The sequence below is a fragment of the Camponotus vicinus genome, unplaced genomic scaffold, assembly GCF_025532165.1.
Source record: "Camponotus vicinus isolate PSW18456_S1 unplaced genomic scaffold, iyCamVici1.0 SCAF_11, whole genome shotgun sequence".
Classification (NCBI taxonomy): domain Eukaryota; kingdom Metazoa; phylum Arthropoda; class Insecta; order Hymenoptera; family Formicidae; genus Camponotus; species Camponotus vicinus.
Window position 1 is genome coordinate 5,459,089 of NW_028141947.1, and position 26,947 is coordinate 5,486,035.

At 30.5% G+C, this 26,947-nt stretch overlaps 1 long non-coding RNA gene and 1 pseudogene across 1 annotated transcript; both read left to right on the top strand.

The window, feature by feature from the left end:
• Nucleotides 1–1,285: 1,285 nt before the first annotated feature.
• On the top strand, nt 1,286–24,060 carry LOC145962224 (testisin-like; annotated as a pseudogene).
• On the top strand, nt 9,668–13,548 carry LOC145961338 (uncharacterized). Its single transcript, XR_014435619.1, has 4 exons — nt 9,668–9,809; nt 12,004–12,134; nt 12,655–12,789; nt 13,157–13,548. It is a non-coding gene; the product is annotated as an uncharacterized LOC145961338 (long non-coding RNA).
• Nucleotides 24,061–26,947: the final 2,887 nt, after the last annotated feature.

A 26,947-nucleotide genomic window follows, 5' to 3' on the forward strand; every position in this document is an offset into this window, starting at 1 on the left:
TTATCGAGGGATTTTCAACCACGGATCAATTTTTGTGAAGGTACTGTCATCATCAATTTTTTACATTTACGATACATTCAGCGTACAGTAAAATTTTGAACAATTTTCACAAATATTTAAATTGAGAGTGGAATAGGCCTATGGGGGAAACCACTATAAAAAAAGCGCACCATGCTATCTACCGCAAGGTGGTGTGGAAATGATAGCGCATCATTTTCTCGCCACTAAAAGGACGGGTCATTTTTCGGCGCGGTATTGCGATATATCGCACGCCACCATCATGTCTCGGAGAGCGATCCGCCCATCGCTTCGCCGCGCGCCTAGTATAGGATTACAGTGGGACGACTCTCGTCGCCGCGAGCTTCTACTCACGCAGATTGGCCGATATTCTTTATTTAATTTTTTGTTAATTATTGCGAATATCACAAAGCAGTACAAGTCCTTCCTTCTTAATTTGAGCCAATCTACCTCCTTGCTTCGTATGGGCTAAAATCTCCATGACACCCTGTATATGTTTTTAGTTATTCGCATATTATAGCGAAAATAATTTCTGAATAGTACTATGTGTGCGTGTATGTGCATGTAAATACATAAAACAACATAAATATAGCTTATATGTATACTTAATATTATATATTTATATTTAATTTTATATATAAAGTGTTTATGAAAATTGAGTAAGTGTTCATGATCTAATCAAAGTTTGTTGGTGACTTCTATGAAATATATATATATATATGAACAAAAAATTCATATAAACTTGTTGTAGGATCAATATCGAATTATGAGATTTATAGGACAGATATCGAATTATCGGTGAGATTGTATAATTACGTTGTTCTTAATTCGGAATATTAAAAGCAAAAACCTGCTCGTAAAATACACTTAACAATATGTCACGTGCACTACAATATATAATACGATAACAAATTTCATATTTCTAACGATTCAAATTGATACAAATAAAAGCTAGATATATAGTCAGAGAATAATCTCCAAGTAAGCAACTTTTATCTCGATTAATTTTTCAGATGAGATATCGAGCATGAAATTGTTTCGACGGGTGTCCATGTTAGCCTCCAGATTTATCTTATCGTTGGCAGAAAATCAATATCGAGTACAACTTAATCTCATTCATATCTAAGATATACAAGATAGAAGAAGGATATTATGAAGAATGCACAAGTCACTGAGCAGAGTGAAATTTGTGGAATTAAGAGAAATAGTGTACCATTCAAATTTTCCTCTCAATCGTCTCAATCAGTTATAAAAGTGATCGACCAACATGGCAATGTTCCTCGCGTATTATATGACCTCACAGATCCGCATAGAATCCAGATTGCCAATACAACACAAGCGCACTGCGACTTCGGCTGCCAAGATACCGCCGATTTATAGCCACGGTCAGGTTTTTCCCGAAAACACGCGAAAAGAGAGTGGTCTTTTTTCGACACTCCCTGAGCACAATCCGATCCAGGCAGGAAGGATAAACGGGGCAGCTCCGCGTTCATCCCGGAGCCACCAAACCGAGGCATCGACTCGTATTATCATGATCACGTCCCCGGGCTGGTTTTGACATATCTATTACGCGTTTCGGAGTAGAGGCGACTTCGAATTCTATGCCCCCTGCTTCGCCCTCCCGCCGTCCTGGCCGCTTCGACGTCCTTTCCTCGTCCATTGTGGAAGAGCGACGGGGATGGGAAACGCGGTGGTGCCGCCGTAGAGGTCCAATTAATCAGTCGGGGCGTGAAACGAGAGCGGGGGAGCTGATTCGGAGGGGAGGGTGCTTTAAGAGGGAGAAGGGCGGGTGAGGGAATCGGGGACGCAGAGCGGGGGTGTCGCAGGGATTGTAGTGACAGATCCGCCGTATCTGTCCCTATCTGCTCGGGGCATTAAATTCGCGCGACGCCAACGCCGTGCCGCCACCAGAGAGAATTCATTCGAATCGGTTAACATTCCGGTAACGCAGCGATTCGGGTTTCAATTAAATGCAACGCCGTTAACAGACTCCATCGCGCTGCACCGGGGCAGATTTTAAGAACGTAATCCCATTGACTTCTACGAGAGTTTATTCGAAAAAATGAGAAAGAATTAATAATGCGTTATTATCAAAACGATGCTTCTCCTCAAATATACTGAGTCGTTTCCAAGAATATGATTGAATCGGTTATAAGGGTATGTATCTCTCAATTTTCTAGCAAATCAGAGAAATTCTTTTCATTACCTTTTTAAAAAATATTTTTAAAATATTTTTATAGAAATTTGAACATATAGCAATTATTAAAAAATTAATATGTAACTAATTATGATCCAAAAATTATATTGATTTTTATGTACAGCAATATGTGTAAAGTAAAAATTTAATAATAAACACTATTATAAAGACTCTTCTGCGTCCTTCTACAGCGATCGAGTCAATTACAATTTGGTGTAATTGGTGCAAATTAATTGTGCATACTAATTAATTGTTGCGTACTAATAATGATAACAATTTATGATTATTGCTATTGGATAATGATAACGATATATGTATAATTGCCAATTGCAACTGAATATATCTTCATTGCATTTTGACTGCATCTATCACATTGTAACATTCACTTATCGTAATATTTATTTGCATCTTAAACTGAAAAATGGTTGTCTTTTCTTCTTAAATATATATTTATATAATTGATATTTTTTTAAATTTCTTTAATCTTAATATATTGATAAATCTCTTCTCATTCTGCAGTTTATAAGTAAATACTTTGATAATAACAATAGATTAAATGTAAGCGAAAGGAATTGAAATAAATAAAAAATAAATCAAATTCTTTAAAATTTTTCTAAGAACGGCAACCGATATTTTTGAAATTATGTGCTGTTATTTCGTAAAAATATTAACTCTCACAAAATATTTCCAACAAAATTTCGCTATTAAGTTATTTTACTATCGATAAATTTTGCTTAAATAAATTTTGTTTAAAATTTATACACCTATCTTTAAAATTCATTATAACATCATTAAATTGTCTGTCAAGATTTCTATCATACGCGCAAGTCGCTTTATCTATTGAAGCCGATATCACAAATATTAATCATCAAATGAGATAAAGACGATCAATAAGCTGTCAATATGCTTTCATGAACAAACGGTAACTCGGAATAATCAAAATATAATGTGACAATATTATCAGTATCCAATAGCAAATGCGATTCTACTAGTTTTTTAAATTTATCTTATAAACTTGCAAACAGTTTGTCATCGATTAGATGTAGAATAAATAAAGCATAAAATAATAAATAAAATACAGGATAGAAGCTATGAAACATAGAATCTTCTTATACATTTCTAATGTAGGAATTTGCGGATGGTAGTAAATTGCATAAAAATATACAAAATTTGCATAAAAATATACAAAAAAAGGCAGAAAAAATATTACTATGAGAAGAAACAATATCTTAATCTCGTAAAAAATTTAAAATAAGTTAGTTTTTATAATAAGTTAAAAAGAAAGAGCGACACTGACAAGATGAAACATTGAAAGTATCATTAAATTATACAGGACGTCATCCAATTTAGCGACTCTCTAGACACTCTCAATGTGTCGATACTCATCTTCGTTTCGTTCGCGCAACAAAAAGAAAAAGAAATCGACACCTAAGATCATGTCGCAATCGATCAATGCGACACTGATGGCTTTATATATTGCGCCAGACCTTGCAACGAGATCACCGAGGTAATTAATCGTTACCGAGCATTAACGAGGAAATCCGTATTTGATATTAGTGGCAGATGTTCCATGCGGTAGAAGCGGGATACGAGAGGCGAGAATTGTCAGAGATCAGGACGCAACGCCACGTGAATTTCCATGGCTCGTAAGCATAACGAGAAAGGGTGGACACTTTTGTGGGTGTGCCATCCTGAATTCCAGATTTATACTCAGCGCCGCGCATTGTTTATGCTCGTAAGTAATATATGTTACATCACGATATAATATTTTTTCTAATTAATTAAAGTTATATATGTAAAAATAGAGTGAATACTAGAGAAAGAAACAGAAAGACATATCCCATTATACAAAGAAATATATCAGATAGTTTTCGGAAACATTACTTTGTAACATGAAATGTTCCGGAGATGCATGCAGAAACGTTTTAGAAACATTGCATAAACAGTTAATGTCCGCATTCAGACACCTTGATATAAAATGTTTACGACACTATCCTAAAAAATGTTACAAAAACATTTTTCAAGATAGTGTCGTAAACATACTTGAGAAATGATATTTAAATGTTGCTATGTTATATTTCTGTAATAATTTATATATAGCGGTATCATGCCCGGGAAAAAAAAGTCCATATAAAATTGGCCATATATGGATTTTGTCAATATCTAATTATGTTTTGCCAAATATAGTCATATATGATATCATATATGAATAAATATTATCAGATCTGAAAATTAAGTACCACTAAGAGTACACCGAAAAAATTGTATTCTTAACTTAAGAATATGCCACTTATCTTTAGAATATATACCACTAAAATAGGCGCCAAGAGGATCCTCTTAAGTTAAGAGGAAAATCTTCTAAAGAGATATTCTTAATATACAGAAAAAAATATTTCTTTGGATTTAATAAATTTTGTTGAAGTCAAATAAATTTAATTATTGGTCTAAAAGTTTTTTTCCGCCTAATTTCAAATAATCTGTTTAATATTCTGAATCCCAACAAGGAATCCAGATTATTAAATAAATTATTTTAAATTCAGTTTGAAATTAAACTGATAAACAGTGATGTCAGAAAGAGGATGCGGCTCAACGTGCACACAGAAAACCTGTGTGTGAGCCGCGTCCTCTCTTTCGCATCACTGCTAAGGGAAAAAAATATACTTTAGATCTTACGTTAATACAAGTCCTTTATATACATTTCATGATAAATATTGAATACGAGAAAAATTAAGAGTGGTGTCGCCGCGTAGCGGCAAATGAAGAAACATGTCGCGCACACGAAAATCGAGTTGCGGCGTAGAAGTCGCAAATTAAGAATATATTCTTATTCATTAAGAATATATTCTTATTTATTAAGAATCTTTATTAAGAGGATTTATAAAGAGGACTTTTAATTAATTAAATATATAATGCAAGATATAATTTTTAGGAAAAATTATATTTGTCTATATAAAAAAAGGTAAAATCATATATAATATTAAATGATTATATATAATATCATATATGATTTATATCAAAGCATACATGAAATTAACCTTTGCTTTGGTTTTATATATGCTTAGATATGATATCAATATCTGACTATGTCTGATTGTACAAAATGACGTGAGTTATCTAATATCATTTTTTATGATCAGAAATGGTCAGAGATGGACATCATATCTAAGCATATACAAAAACGTATGCTCTGATAAAATCATATGTGATATTATATATAATTATATAAGACTGTATATAATTTTACTTTTTTTTATATAAATAGACATGGACTTTTTTTTCCCGGGATAAGCCATAATAAAATGTTTCAATTGTAGCACTCATGAGTTATATCATTTGTAAAGATACATGAAACATAATTTTGGAATATTTCCGAAACGTATCAATTGAAATATCTTATTTGAAATATTTCTGAAATAAGCAAAAATAAAATGTTTCAATTGTAACACTTATGAATTACATCATATGTAAATATACATGAAACATAATTTTGGAATATTTCCGAAACGTAGCAATTGAAATATCTTATTTGAAATATTTCTTAAATAAGCAAAAATAAAATGTTTCAATTGTAACACTTATGAATTACATCATTTGTAAATATACATGAAACATAATTTTGGAATATTTCCGAAACGTATCAATTGAAATATCTTATTTGAAATATTTCTGAAATAAGCAAAAATAAAATGTTTCAATTGTAACACTTATGAATTACATCATTTGTAAATATACATGAAATATAATTTTGGAATATTTCAGATACATATCAACTGCGATATTTCATTTGAAATATTTCTGACTATGAAACATTTTAGTTGTGACACTTATGAATTATATTATAAACATAGACATGAAACGTCTCATTTGAAATCTATATGAAGCATTTTGAAACATTGCATATATATTTCATGTTTAGTGGGATATGTGCATCTGTATTTCTGTGTGGGTATGTGTGATATAAATGCAGAATAAAATACAGAATATGTTCTTAATTTTACTTATACTTTCCCAACAAGTTCTCAAAAGAGACGTCTCTTTATTAACAGAGACTACACAGACTATAAAGGCTAAGTCCTTTACAAAGTAAGTTCTAATTTCAACAGTCGTTCGGAAACTTACAATTTCTTGTGACAACTTTTAATCAGATATATTAATTCATATCATCGTGCATATTAATTCTTGTTAAATCCCTCCTCCATCCGCAAAGGTGATGAGACCTGATTATTATTATTATTATTTTAGATTATTTATGTATAAAATAAAATAATATATATAAATATATATATATATATATATATATATATATATATAATTTTATTTTAATAATAATATAAACAATGTAAAATAATAATAATAATAATAATAATAATAATAATAATAATAATAATAATAATATATGTATAATCCGCGCGTTTGATATTATCAAAAATATTTTATTAAATATCAGTATTGTTTTAAATTTCGTAATTTTAATAGTACTTTGATCATATTGAATATTATTCAGGGAATTGAACCCACCCAACACAAAATATTGCAGCAACATTGCTGCAATGTTGTAATATTGCCGGCAATATTGCTGCAATATTTTGTGTTTGCTGGGAATGTTTGATCTTAAGGAAAACTTATATTACGAAATATTTATTGAAGGAAAATTAATTTCAAGATTTGAAATAAAACTCTTATTGTAAAAATTCAGCAAGACTTTTTTCTATAATTATTATGATAGTTATTAATATAAGTTTCTCTCAAATATTGTTGATTATTATTATTATCTACATATTGACATATTGTCATTGAGTACTGTTTGTTTAATATTATTATTGTAAAGTTTATTCGACTTTATTTTATTCGCAAAATTAATATCAATTTTTTTAAAAAATCAGAAAAGTTAATATCAATCTTTTAAAAAAAAACAGAAACGGAAAAAGCACGCACAAAAAACTATGCATGAAAAGAAATTTTAAGTAGAACTTAATGTGCATATACAAAAATTATATACATAAACGTCACTGTAGAATTTAAACTACACTGCAGGAGCGTTCGTCCCTGTTATACAAATATAACAGATGCAACTGTGCGTATCCGCATGCAAATTTTGTTGTATTAATATGTCAAGTTGTAATAAAAACTTTCACAGCAAAAGCTATATTCTCATAGATTTGTTTAGAGAATACTATTGCTAATTAATCAATAAGTACAAATTTCTCCTAATAAAATATGGCGAAAGAGAGAGAGAGGGGGGAGTATATGCACATACTTGTATGATAAAAATACTTATAGATACTTATAGATCAAAATGAATTTTATAAATCTTATTTAAATATGAGCTTATCAAATGACTGTAATGCGATTATAGATTTTTAATTTTTATTTTATGGATTATGTTACTGAGTATAATAAAATAAATAATTGAAAGTAAATTTAATGAATGTGAAAACACAAACTGCTTTCTTTTTAGAGAAATTTAAATATTTTATATAATATTGAAAAATAATATATCTTTTTTCAAAATGACGTTTTCTGTAAAGTTGATTGTTTTGTATATAAAGTTTAGTTTTCCTCACGCAGTTTGCGGGAATACGCATTTTTCCAATTTTTCACGATATCGCATTCTATTGTATTTATTCACATCGTCGTAATAATGATTTTATTTTTTACAATTGTTATTAAATTATTAGTATATTGAGATATCAGATGATTATAATCACCCGAATTTAAGAGCGGCATTGCAAAAAACTGTTCCAACATAATCTAGCCTAAAATAAATACATAAATAAGAATATCGAAAGTAATTAGTAAGAAAAATTTTTTATTTAGCACATGCGCATCTAAACAAAATAACAATTATTCTTATTATGAAGAATATTTCATTTTCACATACATATATGTTATAGTATATTTATATTTTTTCAATTGTAGTGAATTTAATTCTATTTTCTATGAATTATGCTATCACACTATATCGTTAAAAATCTTACGATATTTATCTTTGCCAGAGCGAGCGAATACAATAATAAGTACGTATGATTATGTCGCGCATTAAATGGATAACAATCACTATTACTGCATAGCAGATGAGTTTACTACGCAGCCGTAGTGATATATGCAGGACACCTTTCGTGTAGATATAATTAAACGGGCGAGCAGATCCCTATAGCTGGGTGAACAACAAAACGTGCAGATATTGCGTATCCCTTTCGGTTACTGGACAGATTACAGAGGAACAGGATGGAGAGGGCGATATATAGGGGCCGCTCGGGGGTAGCGAGCGACTGCAGAGAGAATTCAGCGCCGAGCTTTGGCGTTGTAAACCATGATTGCGTGTAGATTACAGACCACTCAGTAATTGCTAGCAGCCATGCAAAACGCACAGAAACCGTTGCAACAAGACGCGAGGCGAGGGAATATGAAAATGAAGGTGACTGTCCATTTTTGTCACATTTTATTTAACCCTTATCTCCTTTGCCTTGTAACTTTCTCTTTTTTTCCTTTTTGTATCATTTATGCAAGAACAAATTGACTTCTAACGTGTATCAATGATACCTAACACTCACTTAAATTTATAGTGATTAAATTTTTGGTCACGTGACTTCTTGTTATCGTAAAGGAAAGATTACAGAATAAAATTCATTATGATTTATTTTTTGATCTTCTTAAATATTTCAATACTGATGCAGTGAATAATCAGTTCACGGAAAAAAATGGAATTGTTGAATTAGCAAAGCTACACTTTGCTGCATAAATTTAATATTTAAAACTAAGCAGATTTGTTAGTGTAGCAAGAAAATTACATCTAAAAGCAATTGTCAACATATTCATAGAATAAACTCAGTTTTAGTATCATTTTAGTAATGCAAATTAGTTAATATAAAAAACTAATATGAACTTACAAAATATAATCCGATAATTTTAATAAGACATAATACTGCAGTTACAAACTATTAACTATTACTAACAGTTATAACAGTATTAAACAGTTGAAAATATCTACTTTTAGTCTTTTTAGCAAAATTACTTTTTATGGTAATTAGGCCTTTTAATGTTCAATGATAATTTCTTTAATCATTATTAATAAGTATATTATAAAGAAGTTCGTTTTATGTATGAATAACATTTATAATTTTATTTAAAATTTATTACTATTATATTATTAAAAACGATCGACCGTCACTTTCGTTGCTAGCTTGATAAAAAGGAGACAGAAAACAGTATATCTGTCTTCTTCTACTTTTTCGGAAGCGCCAAGCATGTAATGCCAGTTTCGAGACGCTGCCCGCAGCGCACACAAAGAAAGAGCCGTGTCTGTGTATGCTCTCAGCGCTCGGCTAGCTTTGGGTAGAAGAACACAGACATATGATCTGCTGTCTCTTTCGCAGCTCGGGAAGCGCGTGCGCTGCAGGCAGCGTCTCGACACTGGCGTCAGTAGCGCCGAGCTCACATGCGATTTTCGCTTTCGTTAAGTGCGAAAGTCTTTTGTTTCGTGCGTGGTGATGTGCAGCCAAGTGTATATAACTTTGTGGAAAAATGGATAAAACAATACGAGCATTATTAGAAGAATGGAATTTCGCTGAAGAAATTATCAAGGAATTCGAGAGTAAGTAAGGAAGAAATCATTATTTAGATAATACTTTTAATCTCTTCGATACGGTGCTCGTCAGCTACGTAGTTACTTATGTAGTCAGCCATTAGTTGTTGGCCGAGAGCAAATGTAGCAGTGTAGCAAGTGTTGGCACGAGATATTTTTGTAACACGTGTTTTATAATAAAGCATGAATGTGTATAATTTATTTAATAAATAAAAATAATAATTTTGAAATAAATAAAAGGAATAATTTTGAAAGTTTAATGAAAAAATTAAAAATTATATTATTGACATATGTACAATTGTTGGTCGTCGATTAAAATCGACGCTTGTACCGAAGAGGTTAAGGAATTCTTGCTATGATAATCTTAATATTTAATCTTAATGTTTTATGATTTTTATTTATCATTATTATCTATTGGTTCAAGCTTTAATATTTAATATACTTTTAATCTTTAATATAGTAATGTATTAAAAATCTGTGCAGGAAATGATATTACAATAGACATTCTTGGATATCTGACTAATGACGATATAAAAAGATTAATACCAAAAATATTGATGCACAAATTTGTATCCAGGAAAAATTGAAAAATTTTTTTAGTAGAAAAGAAGTAAGAAAGTGGAGAAATTAAATATAAATTTTAATTTTACTTAAATATTTTTAAATATAAAAATTAAATGTTTTTTTATAATTTTAATAGGCTAAAGATTTTGAAAAAATACAAGAGCAACCTGTATATAACATAAATAGAAATAATGATAATTCAAATGAATCAAATAAAGATAATATAAAAAATATCGATGATAGTAATCAAAATATTCACACTGAAGATCCATTAATTCTAAATGTTGCTTCGATAACATGTGATAGCAACGATTGGGCCTATCCTAAAAATGAAGTGAATATATTATTTGTAGAAAACGAAAAGGAAAATCAAGGTAAAAATTTAATTATAATAATTAGAATCGTTCAAATTGTGACTAGAATTATGAATTTTTATATTATTTATAATTTACTCTATTACATTAATTGAGTTAATTTTTATGTTATGTGTATATTTTTGTTATTGTTTTTATATTATATATACAGGGTGACCCATTTTAACTTAGGCAGCTAAATAACTCGAAAAATAAGCAAGATAGAGAAAAATGTTTTAGACAAAAGTTGTATGGTTTCGAGGGGGCCATAAAATGGTATCATTGGTTTGACCTTGAAGAGTCATTTGAAGGTCACGTGAAGGTCACTTCAATTTTTTTAAATAGAACATTCTATATATTTTTGTACATTCTTGTAGCTCATCTCGAGAGCTTTCCAAAACACTATAATTAAGTACATTTTCGTTAAGTACTTTTTGAGTTATGAGGCTTGAAATAATTTCTTAATTTTACATAAACCGTAAAATATCTTGTAAAATATTCATTTTTCGATTACCTTACCTTAATAGTTTTATGTACAAAATAATGAGAGGAATCAATTGGTGTAAAGAAAACACATAGTTGTTTCGAAGAAAAAATATGTAATTTGCAATTAACAATTCCATATTTTTTCTTAAAAACAACTATGTGTTTTCTTTACACCAATTGATTCCTCTCATTATTTTGTACATAAAAGTATTAAGGTAAGATAATCGAAAAATGAATATTTTACAAGATATTTTACGGTTTATGTAAAATTAAGAAATTATTTCAAGCATCATAACTCAAAAAGTACTTAACGGAAAGGTACTTAATTATAGTGTTTTGGAAAGCTCTCGAAATAAGCTACAAGAATGTACAAAAATATATAGGGTATTCCATTTAAAAAAATTGAAGTGACCTTCACGTGACCTTCAAATGACTCTTCAAGGTCAAACCAATGATACCATCTTATGGCCCCCTCGAAATCATACAACTTTTGTCTAAAACATTTTTCTCTATCTTGCTTATTTTTCGAGTTATTTGGCTGCCTAAGTTAAAATGGGTCACCCTGTATAGTATATAATAAAATAATAAAATAGTATACACTAAAATAAAATAATATAGATATAAAGTATACAATAAAAGTATACAATAATAATATACATATTAATAATTTTTAACTTTTAAAAAATAAACAGCAAAAATATTGATTATTTAAAATAATATTATTTTAAAAATATATCTTATATGTGTATGTCTATAGATATATATATGTATATAAATTAATAAGTTAAATTTTTTTACAGATAAAGCCCAAACTCAATTACGGGAGAAAACATCTAAACTAAGATTGAAATCTTTACGATCCGGTAATCAAAGCATTCAAGATTATATCAAACTCTATTCTGCTTTAGAAGAACCTCAGGGATACACTTTGGTAAGAATATAAAAAATATAATTTTATTTTATTTTTTTTTGTCAATTGATATCCCTTTAATATTCGAATTTTTTATACAAATTTTATATACAAATTTTAATATCATTGAATAATTATTATCATGAATTTATTAGTAATTTTTTTCAAGTAATAATTTTGTTCGATTTATTGTATGCATAATTTTAATTCTTTTTATTGTAGTTGTAATTATATCCAGATGCATATATGAAATTGTATGCGAAATGGGCTAAATTGTCATGTTTTATAGGAAAAAACATATCAAAAATAGAATCTAAATTTAAAGCATATTCAAATCTAGGTATATAATAAATACATACATACATACATACATACCTACATATATACATACGTACTTATGCATACATTTGTAACATAAAATTATAATTAATTATTTCTTTAATATATATATTTTTTCATATTTTGTTCATACTTACTATAACTTAATAATTTTCAATGTAATAGGTTTCTAAAATTATTTATAACATTGTCTTGTTTATAGGAAAAAGAACAATCCAGCTTTTGTTAAAACTATCTTCCCTCTTTCCTGTACACTGCAATTGTCGAAAAAGGAAAAAATAATAATTGGCGACCATCATTATGTGAAGGACGAGAAGCATTTTTATGGGAAATTGAGGTATGAAAAGTTTATATTGTAACTTTTGATAACATTAAAATTTTAATTAATTATTAGTTTAAATTTTATAATTTTTTTTTTCATTTAATAATATTTTAACATACTTATTTTTAATATTTTTAAATAAAAAGAAACACTTATATAGATACACAAATAAGAAATAGGTTAATAAGAGCTGAACGTAGTAAATAGACGCAACTATATTGTATAGAAATCTTCTTGAATATTTCGATCTCCTTTTTTTTGGACCATTTTCAATAAATCTATATGATAAAATAATTCACGAACATGTTATATTTTATTTATAATACATATTTTGTCTTTTATATATATTTTGTTATAGCAGATTTTTAAAATTTTGTTTTAGCCATATGGCGACTTGAATATTAAAATAAAGGAAAGAAGAAAGAAGTTAAATACTTTTAAGTTGACATTGCAACCACAAGCTGTCATTATAGGCTCATCAGAAACTGATAAAAGACGCAATTTTGTCATTGTTGATGCAATACACTATGAAGTGAAAACAGCATTAAAGGCTATAGATATAGTTTTCAAATGTATTCATAGCCTGCATGCTGAATATCCTAAGGAATGTGAACAAGTTTATCTTTTTTTACAAAAAGGTATTTATGGTATTAATACAAAATATGATAAGAAATTTAGTGCTGTTAGTAAAGCTTTAATTAAAGAATATGAGAATTTTTCTTTGTAAGAACCGTGTTTCTTATGTGAACATTTCGATATATTATTAAATATATATTTTTTATTGGGGATATATATATATATATATATATATATATATATATATATATATATATTAAAAGAGCAAACTATTAGATGTAACTATTTTGTCAAAACAATTAGACAATAATTATTTTATCATATAAGAGAAAATATTTTATTATTATTTTAACATACAATATAAATCACATGCAAAATACTGTTTTAGCCTAAATGTTATTTTTTACAACAAAAAATCGACTTCTGTTATTAGTTTTATGTTGGAACTACAATATTTTGCATATGATTTATATTATGTGTTAAAATAATAATAAAATATTTTCTCTTATATGATAAAATAATTATTGTCTAATAGTTTTGACAAAATAGATATATTTAATAGTTTGCTCTTTTAATCTGCTCATTGATATTGTTTAAGATTATTTGTAATTGTCTTAATAAAAGATTGTAATTGTTTCTTACTTAATACTATATGCTATTGTCTAAGATTTTTTGTAATTGTCCTAATAAAAGATTGTAATTGTTTCTTACTTAAATTTTTAGACAAAAATAAAAACAAATATACAAAATGTATAATTTATGTTTAATTTATATGTTTACTTTAATTACCATAATAACATATATATAGTTATATATAATTATATATATAGTTGTTTTACCAATATAATATAAGCTAAAACAATAAGACTTATTAAAAATTTTAATTTATCTCTATTTTTTATTAAAATATAAGAAATAAGATATAATAAAATACTTCTCCAATAATACTACTAATCATTTATATATATATATATATATATATATATATATATATATATATATATATAAATGATTAGTAGTATTATTGGAGAAGTATTTTATTATATCTTATTTCTTATATTTTAATCAAAAATAGAGATAAATTAAAATTTTTAATAAGTTTTATTGTTTTAGCCTATATTATATTGATAAAACAACAATATATATAATTATATATAACTATATATATGTTATATATATATATGTTATATATATATATATATATATATATATATATATATATATAATATTTTATTATATTTTATTCCTTATATTTTACTAAAAAATAGAAATAAATTAAAATTTTTAATAAGTATTATTGTTTCAGCTTATATTATATTGGTAAAACAACTAATCCTTTGCTATAATGAAGATTGTTAATATATCAAATTTTATTTAGTAAAGCAGCAAAAACCTATGTTACTTCAACAAATATACATTGTTGGAAATTTAAAGCCATTTTGGATTGAATTAACTAAAAAGTCGTCTTTGCTATACTAACAAATCTGCTATGTTATATTACCCTATTTTATCAGTTATAATCATTAATTTTTGGCAGCTCTGAAACTTGGTTACTGTGACACAGAAGATTGGTTGTCCGTATATTACGGCTGTAGATTTGCTGGGCTATTAAATTTTTTAGCTGTTTCAGCAAATTTTTTTTTTCCGTGTTTGCTATAATTTAAAATTCTTTTGATATAAATAAAAATAATATTATTACATCATACAATCATCTTTGTCGCAAAACTTAATTCAGGGAAAATTTCGACAATCCAAAATAGTGCGTACAGCTTCGGTATAACTCAAACTAGCTGTACGCACACAAAATAGAATTCGCTGAATTAGCGAACAACCTAAACAAATTATCACACGTTGTTCTATCAAACTGATGGCGTGGCGACCAATTATTATTAATACAATGCGTGCTATGAATAATATGGTTGATTAATCATCATGCGAGCAGATATGAATTATACCCGGATGGTGATACAAGAACTGGCAGCCTAGCGACGCAGAGTCGATATTTCTCGTTCGGCGATATCGCACGGTAAATTAATGTTCAACAGTACCTTATTGCTAACGTCATTCTCCGTTCAACGTTGTGTAATTCACGGCTGCGTCCCGATACCGATATAGTGGTGCCAGGAGAGCCACACGATATTTAACGAGCCGGACTGAAATTAATTCCAATCGATTTACCGATTCAGCATCCAATTAATTTTTAACGAGGCCATCGGTATGTAGAAAAAAGATAGATCCGCTGTCGCACATCCGGATAGAGCAAACATTGTCCGCGTACGATAAAAGGAGAACGCACATGTGCAATTTAATTGAAACAGTGTACGCTGAGCAATTAAGCCTCGTTTTAATTTATTTTAATAAGTGGAAAAGCGACATCACACAATTTTGCTTTTTCATTACTTATCTTTTGTGAAGAAGTAGAAAAAAGGTGCGCGTCAAAATATAAGGACTAAAAAAATTAATAATAAATTTTAAATTAAATGCTCATATGTGGATATGTACATACATATGTATGTATGCATATTACACTAGGATTAAGTTTGGTTTCATTTAATCTCATTATATATATATTGATCTGAGATTAAAGTAAAATAATTTCATACATCTCTGTATTTAGACATTGTGAAATATTTAATAGTTAATTAACATATATTAATATCTCATTTGTTGTCAATCGGATTGCATTTTGCATTTGGATTTGCGTGCGTTCATCATTATATAGGTGAATTTTATATAAAGAAGAGACAAAATGCAATTCGATTTATAACACTAACAACAAGATATGAACTTTCATCTATTAATAATTATGAAATATTACTTACAGACAATATATACGTAAAAAAATATCTCGTTAAAAGAATGTACATAAAAAATATATGGTGCATTTAAAAAATTTTCAAACAGGCCAATCTGTCACTAATTTTATGCATTTACTTAACATCGAGATATTACCGCGTCTTTTAATAATAATGTGATCTCAATCTTTGTCAATTTTGTAATATATTTGAAATTGATTTTTGCTAACACACAAAATATCAATTTATAAAGCGAACATTTACGTCCAAGTTGGTTAGCCTAAACAAATCACGTCGCTGCAAACGTTGTGCTCCTCGGTGCAACGTCTGAGCGGTCGCGCATTTTAATTGGAAGGGCGCAGCGACAGGAAGAGAAGGAGATGCATTGAAAGTAAACCGTATAATCCGCGAGTCGCGGGACAATAGAGGGGATTCGACGACGATAGAAAGGTCCATTAAAGCGGCTTTGTAAGAAGCGGCGGCGAAACAGGGCCTGGAAACTTAGAAAACGCTCCGCGATAAACTTCTAAGGAAGAGAAGACGAGGGAGGAAGGGGTTGCTTGACGAAAGTGGAACGGTAGGGTGCTCGTGAAACATAGTGAAGGAACGCTGGGCGGAGGAGGGAGAAGGAACGGGTACAACGGATAGTCCTGATGGAGGGGGTGTCGTAATTTTGTTAATTATTCAGAGGCACCGTAAACTGATTAATTAACTGAAGCCACTCCGGCAGGGTCAGGTATTCAAGAGTGCTTTGCAGAGACGCGGACGCGTCGTTCAAGCGGCACAAAAATCCCAGTTAAATAATTACCGACTTTCCGGGGAAAGAAACTGCGAAAGAGAGTCGGAATTCATTGGCGCAATTGAAGGGGCCATGAACGGGGGCGGATGATACCGGGATATTAATCGACGGCGGATAACTTTTTGTCCCTCCAAAATGCATACACGTGATTTGGAATTGTCGAATTGGATTTGTCAAATTGAACAAGTAAAAAAGCGACAGGAACGTCGTTTGAGTTTTCGCATTCGCATTAATAAGACGCAAGTATCGATATTCATATTATTTTGTTTCTCATTTGTTGTTTTTGTTATGTAAACAATAAAGATTCATGCAGGTGGCGTCAAATGTTTCGAAATTTTACGAACGATAGACGTCTCTCGAATTTTTTGCTTGAATTTTTACGCAGCTGCCAATTACTCACTGCACTCTTTCATCTTCTCATTTAATTTTTTTATTCAATTTTTGATAACTGCGAGCAATTAACAATGATTCTATAGATTATATGAAATATTTCGTATTACTTAATTGCGTTATTACATTGCGCTCAAAAAATAAAAACGTGAATTAAACGGATAGATTTTATTCGCACATCTTATAGTATTATTTAATACGAATAATACCATGTTGTTTTAATCATGTAATTAATATTTTTTACATTTTGCATATATTTTTTCTGGAGAAAGAACAAAAAGAAATCTAGATATTTTACTAAAATTATGATATAAAATATGGTTTAATTACGGCAATAAAAATTATAATAATATGTATAATGAAATACTAGCTGAAAATCGCCATATTATTCGTAAATTAAATCCGTCATCACTTTAATTTCAGCGGCACGAACAAGATTCCGGACAATTGCGTGTCACGTTAGGCGAGCACAATTTAAGGGCTCCAGAAATGCCAGCCGCATGACACGAGAGCATGTCACAAACGCAGTATTGCACCCTAGTCACAGATGCGGCAAGTATGTAGACGATATTGCCCTGCTGGAACTTGCTAGACCGATCAGCTGGTCGAAAAGCGTGAAACCCGCATGTTTACCTGTGGCCACAGGAACACCAGGATATAGCACTTTCGGCGGTATGGAAGCTATCGTAGCCGGATGGGACTGGCTCGGGGAAGATCAAAGCAGATGTGAGTAAATAATTGTTTCCTTTTCGATACCGGAAAGATTACGAAAGTCTTGGGATCGGCTTTCAATTATTCCAACGGACTTTGATGCCTCGTCAAATAGGATGTCATAATAATGTTTGCTTAAAATTATATTGTGATGGAAATTTCAACTTTTCTCGCATTATTTGATAAAAGAATTTTTTAACATGCTTTGTGATATATAATGCTGTGTCAAAATGACTACGAAATTAAAACATTTTATTTGTTAAACATATATTTCAAAATTAAAAGGAAATTAAAATAATCAAGCTGAATTTTATTTCATTATTTTTATGTCACAAATAATATAATAAATATAGTAATGTATAAACGTGTTCATGAATTTAATTGCATTTTATGTTATACACTTGTCTTTTACTGACTTATCTGAATTAAGGAAGTTTGACTTATGAGTGTTTTAATGTAACCCTTTTAACGGAATTTTCTATCAGAATCAAATGTCAACAATATTCAAGTACTCTCGAATGCTTTCGATTTCTGCCAATTATTAGTAATTGGCATACTTCAAAATATATGTAAGCATTTTGTACATTTATACGCGATTAATGCATGCAACATAAAATTGGTAACGAATGGTAAATAAATTCTTGCTAGAATGTAACGAATATTAGATTGTGAATATTCTCGATGTGTTGTTCAAGATGTTCATAGATACTTGAGATACCTCGTAAGCCTGAAGTTTCGATAAATCTTAACACGATAATAATCGAAACGACGAAACACGCACTAAAGTTTCCATAATCACCAAAGTTTCTACGAGCGTCGGAACCCTATAGATATGAATAGAAATCAATAAAGTAGCCAAAGTTATCTTAGTCATAAAAAAAAATCATCAAATTGCATCATTTATAGGAAAAAAAGTTTTTAATTTTCAATCAATGTATCAATTATGAAAGAAAATATTACAGAAATTTTGTATGTACTTAATTAATTTTTTTCTGAATATATATATCAAAATATGATTTAAGCAGATTTAATTTAGTGATTTATTTACTGTATATTTATTATTATTATTATTATTATCATTCTATTCTATAAAAAACTGAAAGTTATCTAATTAAATCATCGACATAAAAACCCTTATTTAAACAACTATTGACGACATTCAATGTTTATATTTCAATCAAAGTCAACAAGTTTAAGTCAGTGATTTAAAAGAAATCTCGTCTCGGATGATTTTTGTCCGTGAAAGAGAGTTGCCGCGTATATCGAAACGATTGCCATTATGTTCCAGACAAGAGAGCGGACGTGTTGTAGAAAATGGAGATTCGCGTGGTAGCAAACACTGTGCGTAGCGAATGGTATGCGAGTCAGGGCAAGTCGACCCGCGTGGAATCAAAGCAGATGTGCGCCGGCTGGGAGGAGGGTGGGAGGGATTCTTGCTGGGTAAGTAAAAGGGTACTTCTATCGCATTTTCCGATTTATCCTCGGATGCAAAATGTCCGCGTGTGCATTCGCATTTTTTGTGCATTCGCGCATCGTTGCTCGCATCGGCGCCGCTTGTCGATCGTCCGATCACGGAATTCATGGTTCGTCGGACGGGCGCGACGTGAATTTCAATAAATACCCACGATACCGTGGTAATACGCATACAATGCTGCTCGGGCATGATAGCAGAGCATGCCGGATGATACCGGTCCCAGGTAATTGGATCGTATATAATTGCATCGGCCTCGCTCTGCGGATCTCTAACGTCGGCTGATCTTTATGCAAAATTGGGATAGGGATTGGAAAAAGAGCGATAACGTTTAATAAAAGGACAGAAAGTATCGTATCGAGTTTTCTACATTATCGCCTTCATTATTTACGTGCGACGAAGTGAATAAAGAACATGACAAATTGATTAAAAAAACTTTTAAAAAACTTTGTTTAAAAAGTTTAATATTAATATTAATGATGAAAGGACGTGCTATACATGAAGTATACAGTATAGGGGAGAGTGGGGCTAGTCGTTACAATTTGCAAATAATAATTTTTAAACCGAATATTTTGCACCCTAACTTTCTGAAAGTTATACCGTTGATTTGGTACAACATTGGAGAATGTTCCAATTTTTTTTCATTCCTATCTAAATATTAACATATGGGATAAATAATTAAATATGGAAGCATGTTTTTTGTAACAACATGCCCCCTAGTAGGGATAGTTGTTACAGTGGGGGGTATAAGTTGTTACATTGGTCAAAGGAGTTAAAAAGAGGAAAATTAACGTTGTATTAATGATTTTATTGTATCACTTATTGAAATGAGTTACATTTCCTTTTGTCCTTTCATACTTTGTGTTTCTGTCGTCTAAATATCACTACTGATAATGGATTAATGTCAGTAAAGAACTCATTTTTATTGAAGGTGAAAATAATTTGATAAATTGTAAGTAATTACGAAATGGTAAGCAAATTACAACACAAAAAACAAGAAATATTGCCTGGTATTTCAGTTATATAATTATTAAAGCAATAGGAAAATACCAAAAAAAAATCAAAATTTCAACATCTTTTAAAAAATAATTGCGTTTTAATCAAAATCAGAGTTGCAGTTGTCGCAAACATAAAACACTTCGTTGTTTGCCTTCAACTTAAAGAATAGGTACAAATCAAAATTTCAGAAATTTTATGTAAAGTAAATGCAATTGATTTTATTTTTCTTAAAACAATGAAGAATTTTAAGTTACTTATTATTTTTAATGATACAATCGGATTTGCCAGCTTTATATATTTTAAATTTATCAGCTTTTCTTATGTATATTAATCATTATTATTTTAAAATTTATTTGATAATATGTCCATTGTCGCAAATCACAAGCCGATAACTCTGAAATGGATATATAATTCCCAGATAATTTAGTTTTACTCTATAGTTTATTTTAAAATTTACCTAATTCTCGTTGTATTATAGCTTCGTCAGCGTTTTTCTAATGGGGTAAGTTGTTACAGTGTAACAATCTACCCCTTCAAAAATGTAACAATTAGCCCCTTCTAGACACTTCAGTAGGTTATTGAATCTGAGAAAAACAGAAAGTTCTATTGTATCAAATATATCACCAAATTACTTCATAATAATCACAAAATGTAACCATATACATTTTAAACACTAACCTTTTATATATTTTGTTGCACAGCAATCAAATCTTCCGAGAAAATGTACAGGGTGGGCCATTTTAATCTATGCACTGAAATATCTCAAAATCCATAAGTTTAAGACAAAAATGTTTCAGACAAGAGTTGTATGGTTTTGAGGGGGACATAAAATGGTGCCATTAGTTTGACCTTGAAGAGTCACCTGAAGGTCACGTGAAGGTCACCTCCAACTTTTTAAATGGGACACCCTATATGCTTTTGCAGATTCTTGTAGTTTATCTCGAAAGCTTTTCAAAACACTATAATTAAGTTAGTTTTCATTAAGTACTTTTCGAGTTATGAGGCTTGAAATCATTTCTTAATTTTACATAAACCGTAAAATATCTTGTAAAATATTCATTTTTCGATTATCTTACCTTAATACTTTTATGCACAAAATAATGAGAGGAATCAATTGATGTAAAGAAAACACATAGTTGTTTCGAAGAAAAAATATGTAATTTGCAATTAACAATTACATATTTTTTCTTCGAAACAACTATGTGTTTTCTTTACACCAATTGATTCCTCTCATTATTTTGTGCATAAAAGTATTAAGGTAAGATAATCGAAAAATGAATATTTTACAAGATATTTTACGGTTTATGTAAAATTAAGAAATGATTTCAAGCCTCATAACTCGAAAAGTACTTAATGGAAACTAACTTAATTATAGTGTTTTGAAAAGCTTTCGAGATAAGCTACAAGAATCTGCAAAAGCATATAGGGTGTCCCATTTAAAAAGTTGGAGGTGACCTTCACGTGACCTTCAGGTGACTCTTCAAGGTCAAACTAATGGCACCATTTTATGTCCCCCTCAAAACCATACAACTCTTGTCTGAAACATTTTTGTCTTAAACTTATGGATTTTGAGATATTTCAGTGCATAGATTAAAATGGCCCACCCTGTAGATCGCCAAGGCTGATTTTACAAAAAGCTTTGTGACGCACTTGTCCGTTAAGCTAGACTAACCTAAACCCGTCAGAACTTGTATAACAACAAACGTGTTGATCTCCAATAGTCTTCACTGCTCTGCCATCTATTACTTTTTTTTAAAAGCCACTGTATCAACCTACCCGTGTAACAACAAGCCCCACTCTCCCCTACCTATCACATGTAGCGAGAAAAATAACTTTTTTATAGACAATTAATAATATTTATATTTAGCTAAAGTGTTTAGTAAATCTCGATATATAAATTATATATTATAATTGAATTTGAGTCAATTGCGCTTATATGGTTTCAATATTACAAAAATTTTAATAATATTAATGATAAATATAGATGCACATACCAAACTCTTATCTAAAAATCATGCTTTTCTTCTTTATGTTCGAAAGAATTGAAAGAAATGTCATTTACAATGTAATCATATCATAATAATCTGAAAATCAATTTTTATTTTTTTCCTTTTTTTATGTTACATTTCCTCTCGGGGGAATGGACAATACACACTTCCCCTGTCTTGTGAATGTTAAATTCACGTTATTAATTAAGACAATAGTTTCTACGAAGGAAAACCACTTTCCACGAGAATTCGTAGCATTATCAAATCGGAGCAAAAATAAGAATAAGATAAAAATAAGAATATTAACCCCCTTTTTGTCTCCTCCGATAAGTTTCCTCCGTGTCTCCGTCACATTCTTATCAGCAATTTCTATTTCCCCCCAGACGAAGATATTCCCGGGAAAACAATCGAGAACGGACATATTGCTTCGAAATATATCGAGGAGGGAAAAGTACAATATGGCTGAGGGTTCCAATGGGAATTGAGATGTGCTAGATTTCTTGTTTACCTCGTTTGCGCGAAAAGGACTGGCAATTATAAAAATTGATTTCGAAGTAGATCGAACATAGCGCGGTCGGAATCATAACGATCCTATAATATATTTCCGAATGCATCGAAAAATATTTCTCTAATATTTATATGTAGATTATTTCAATACACTTGCAACGAGATATGATTATATAATATACAATCATTTTTCTTAATTTTTCATTTTTACAAAATTTTCATTTTTAAATAAAAGAAAAAATATGGAATTACAAAATCATATTCTATTATTCTAACGTATTCTCGACAAGGAATATTTTAGTGAGCAGAAGACATATTTTCTGTCAAGATTAAAAACAATTTTTCCTCGATAAAAATGTTTCGCGAAACATCAAAAGCAATTAATCTATTTTAATTTTTTATGTGAAAAAGAAGGAAAATAATTCACAATTAAAAATTAAAAAAAATTAATTGCCCTTGATATCTCGTAAAATTTTTATTGAGGAAAAATAGTTTTCTTTCTTAATTATTGAAGAAAAATTCTTAATTTATTGAGCAAAAATTTTTTTCTTTCTTAATTGCCTAAGAATTAATACACGAAGTAAACTTAATATATAACAATAAATATTATGCTTGTAATATCTTATGATTTTCATCAGCGATGAAATTTATGATCCGCGTATATGTACAACGATAATTTACGTTACGTAATAGATACTCTCGTAACCCTAGAGTCCATATTAGAACAAGTGGAATTTGCATCGCGTCGTTTAACCACGGAAGCTTACGGGATGTGCGGAGACGACATTGCACACATCCTGTACTTTATTTCAGGCTGACAGCGGCGGGCCCTTGATAGTCGGAAGTCGTCCTGCCAGGCCCTTGATGGTGATCGGGGTGATCTCGACCGGTATAGGCTGCAGCAGACCACGACTTCCTGGCATATATACGAGAGTTTCGGACTATGTTTCTTGGATTACACGAGAGACACAATCCGGTCGATGATGGAGGAAAGTACAAACATGAGCTTTCATCTCGATGCCCAATTTCGTCTAATAAGAACGAATTTGATTCGCGTCGATGATTAAAATAATTACCTCAAATTAATAATTTTTTCCTTATATCACATAATACAAAATTAATAATTCCAAACTTATAACTTTATTAAGAACTTATAACTCTATTTTAATTTATATTAAATTATTTAATTTATATTATCTATTAATCTATTAAGATATTTTAAAGATGTTTAAAAGAAAGTTTTTAAAACGTCTTCGAAACATCTTTTAGATATGCGTCTAGTTATAATTGTAATATAAATAGAAGCAAATCGATTAAGTATACAATTATATAGTGCTAGTCAATTAGGATAGACAATTAATCTGTTATTAGTGATAAAAAACGAAATCCTGATTTCAAGAGTAGTTATATGTGATGACGTAATTAATAATCCGTCATATTGATAAAATATTGTACATTTATTGTACATTTATTAGTATAATTGGATAGCAAATATGATAATTGTTATTAGTTATCTGAAACTGAGATGTATTTATATATCATAATTCTCTCTCTCTCTCTCTCTCTCTCTCTCTCTCTCTCTCTCTGTTTATTTTGAAGACCTGTTATGTAACAATATCATTGCGAACGAAAATATTTTATTTATATAATATTTATTTACGTATTTCATAATTAATATAGTAATAAATAAATTGCTTCTGATCGAATATACAGGGTGATTCTGAACAGACGTTTGTCTTTAAAAAGATAAATTGTCGAGTCTATTCTAAGACGATTTTCCCTTTACCAAAATTGTCTACGAGGCTTAGTTTTTAAATTATTAAATAAAATAGTTCGCGAATTACGGAACGAGTACAAGAGGTAGACAGGGACGGCGCAACTCACCATCCGATACAGGCGATCATGTGGGGCGCGCGACGCGATCAGCTGATTGCTGCACACGATGAGTGTAACAATCAGTGTGTGTGTGTGTGTGTGTGTGTGTGGGGTGTATTTATGCACGCGTATCCACACATGCACCGTACTCTCTCTCTCTCTCTCTCTCTCTTTCTCCCTCTTTCTCTCACTCTCTCACTCACTCACTCACTCACTTATTCTTACCTTAATAATGAGATTCTTCATACTGCTGATAAATAGCAGTGCCCAGTGTGTTGCACGATAATAATCGTCGTCGACGAGACGTCGTTTCTTCAACACGCAGTCTGACACAAATAAGCGAAGTTTTTTCTTTCATCACTTTCGACACTTTTACAAATTTACTCGCGCACTTAATCACTCACGATTGATAAAAGGAGGAATTTACCAACGGTTACGGTACGAATTTAATAAACGGTTAACGCATTTAATTATTAATTACACACTCGATTAAAGAAACGCGTTAACAGAACGCGATACTTGATGCAAAGCGCGCGACGCGACGACCGACGACAAGCAGGTCAGGTTAGTACTAGCGCGTAATGCTACACGTTTATGTTTGGCAGCGCTAGAGGCGCTAGTACTAACCTGACCTGCTTGTCGTCGGTCGTCGCGTCGCGCGCTTTGCATCGAGTATCGCGTTCTGTTAACGCGTTTCTTTAATCGAGTGTGTAATTAATAATTAAATGCGTTAACCGTTTATTAAATTCGTACCGTAACCGTTGGTAAATTCCTCCTTTTATCGTTCAATCGTGAGTGATTAAGTGCGCGAATAAATTTGTAAAAGTGTCGAAAGTGATGAAAGAAAAAACTTCGCTTATTTGTGTCAGACTGCGTGTTGAAGAAACGATGTCTCGTCGACGACGATTATTATCGTGCAACACACTGGGCACTGCTATTTATCAGCAGTATGAAGAATCTCATTATTAAGGTAAGAATAAGTGAGTGAGTGAGTGAGTGAGAGAGTGAGAGAGAAAGAGGGAGAAAGAGAGAGAGAGAGAAAGAGAGAGAGTACGGTGCATGTGTGGATACGCGTGCATAAATACACCCCACACACACACACACACACACACACACACTGATTGTTACACTCATCGTGTGCAGCAATCAGCTGTTCGCGTCGCGCGCCCCACATGATCGCCTGTATCGGACAGTGAGTTGCGCCGTCCCTGTCTACCTCTTGTACTCGTTCCGTAATTCGCGAACTATTTTATTTAATAATTTAAAAACTAAGCCTCGTAGACAATTTTGGTAAAGGGAAAATCGTCTCAGAATAGACTCGACAATTTATCTTTTTAAAGACAAACGTCTGTTCAGAATCACCCTGTATACAGGGTGAGCCATTTTAATTAACGCACGCAATTATTTCGGAAACAAAGCATTTTAGAGAAAAATGTTTCAGACAAAAGTTTTATGGTTTCGAGGGGGCCATAAGATGGTATCATTGGTTTGACCTTGAAGAGTCATTTGAAGGTCACGTGAAGGTCACTTCAATTTTTTTTAATGGAACACCCAATATATTTTTGCACATTCTAGTAGCTTATCTCGAGAGCTTTCCAAAACACTATAATTAAGTTCCTTTTCGTTAAGTACTTTTTGAGTTATGAGGCTTGAAATAATTTCTTAATTTTACATAAACCGTAAAATATCTTGTAAAACATTCATTTTTCGATTATCTTACCTTAATACTTTTATGTACAAAATAATGAGAGGAATCAATTGGTGTAAAGAAAACACATAGTTGTTTTTAAAAAAAAATATGGAATTGTTAATTGCAAATTAAAAAATTATTTCAAGCCTCATAACTCAAAAAGTACTTAACGAAAAGGTACTTAATTATAGTGTTTTGGAAAGCTCTCGAGATAAGCTACTAGAATGTGCAAAAATATATAGGGTGTTCCATTAAAAGAAATTGAAGTGACCTTCACGTGACCTTCAAATGACTCTTCAAGGTCAAACCAATGGTACCATCTTATGGCCCCCTCGAAACCATAAAACTTTTGTCTGAAACATTTTTCTTTAA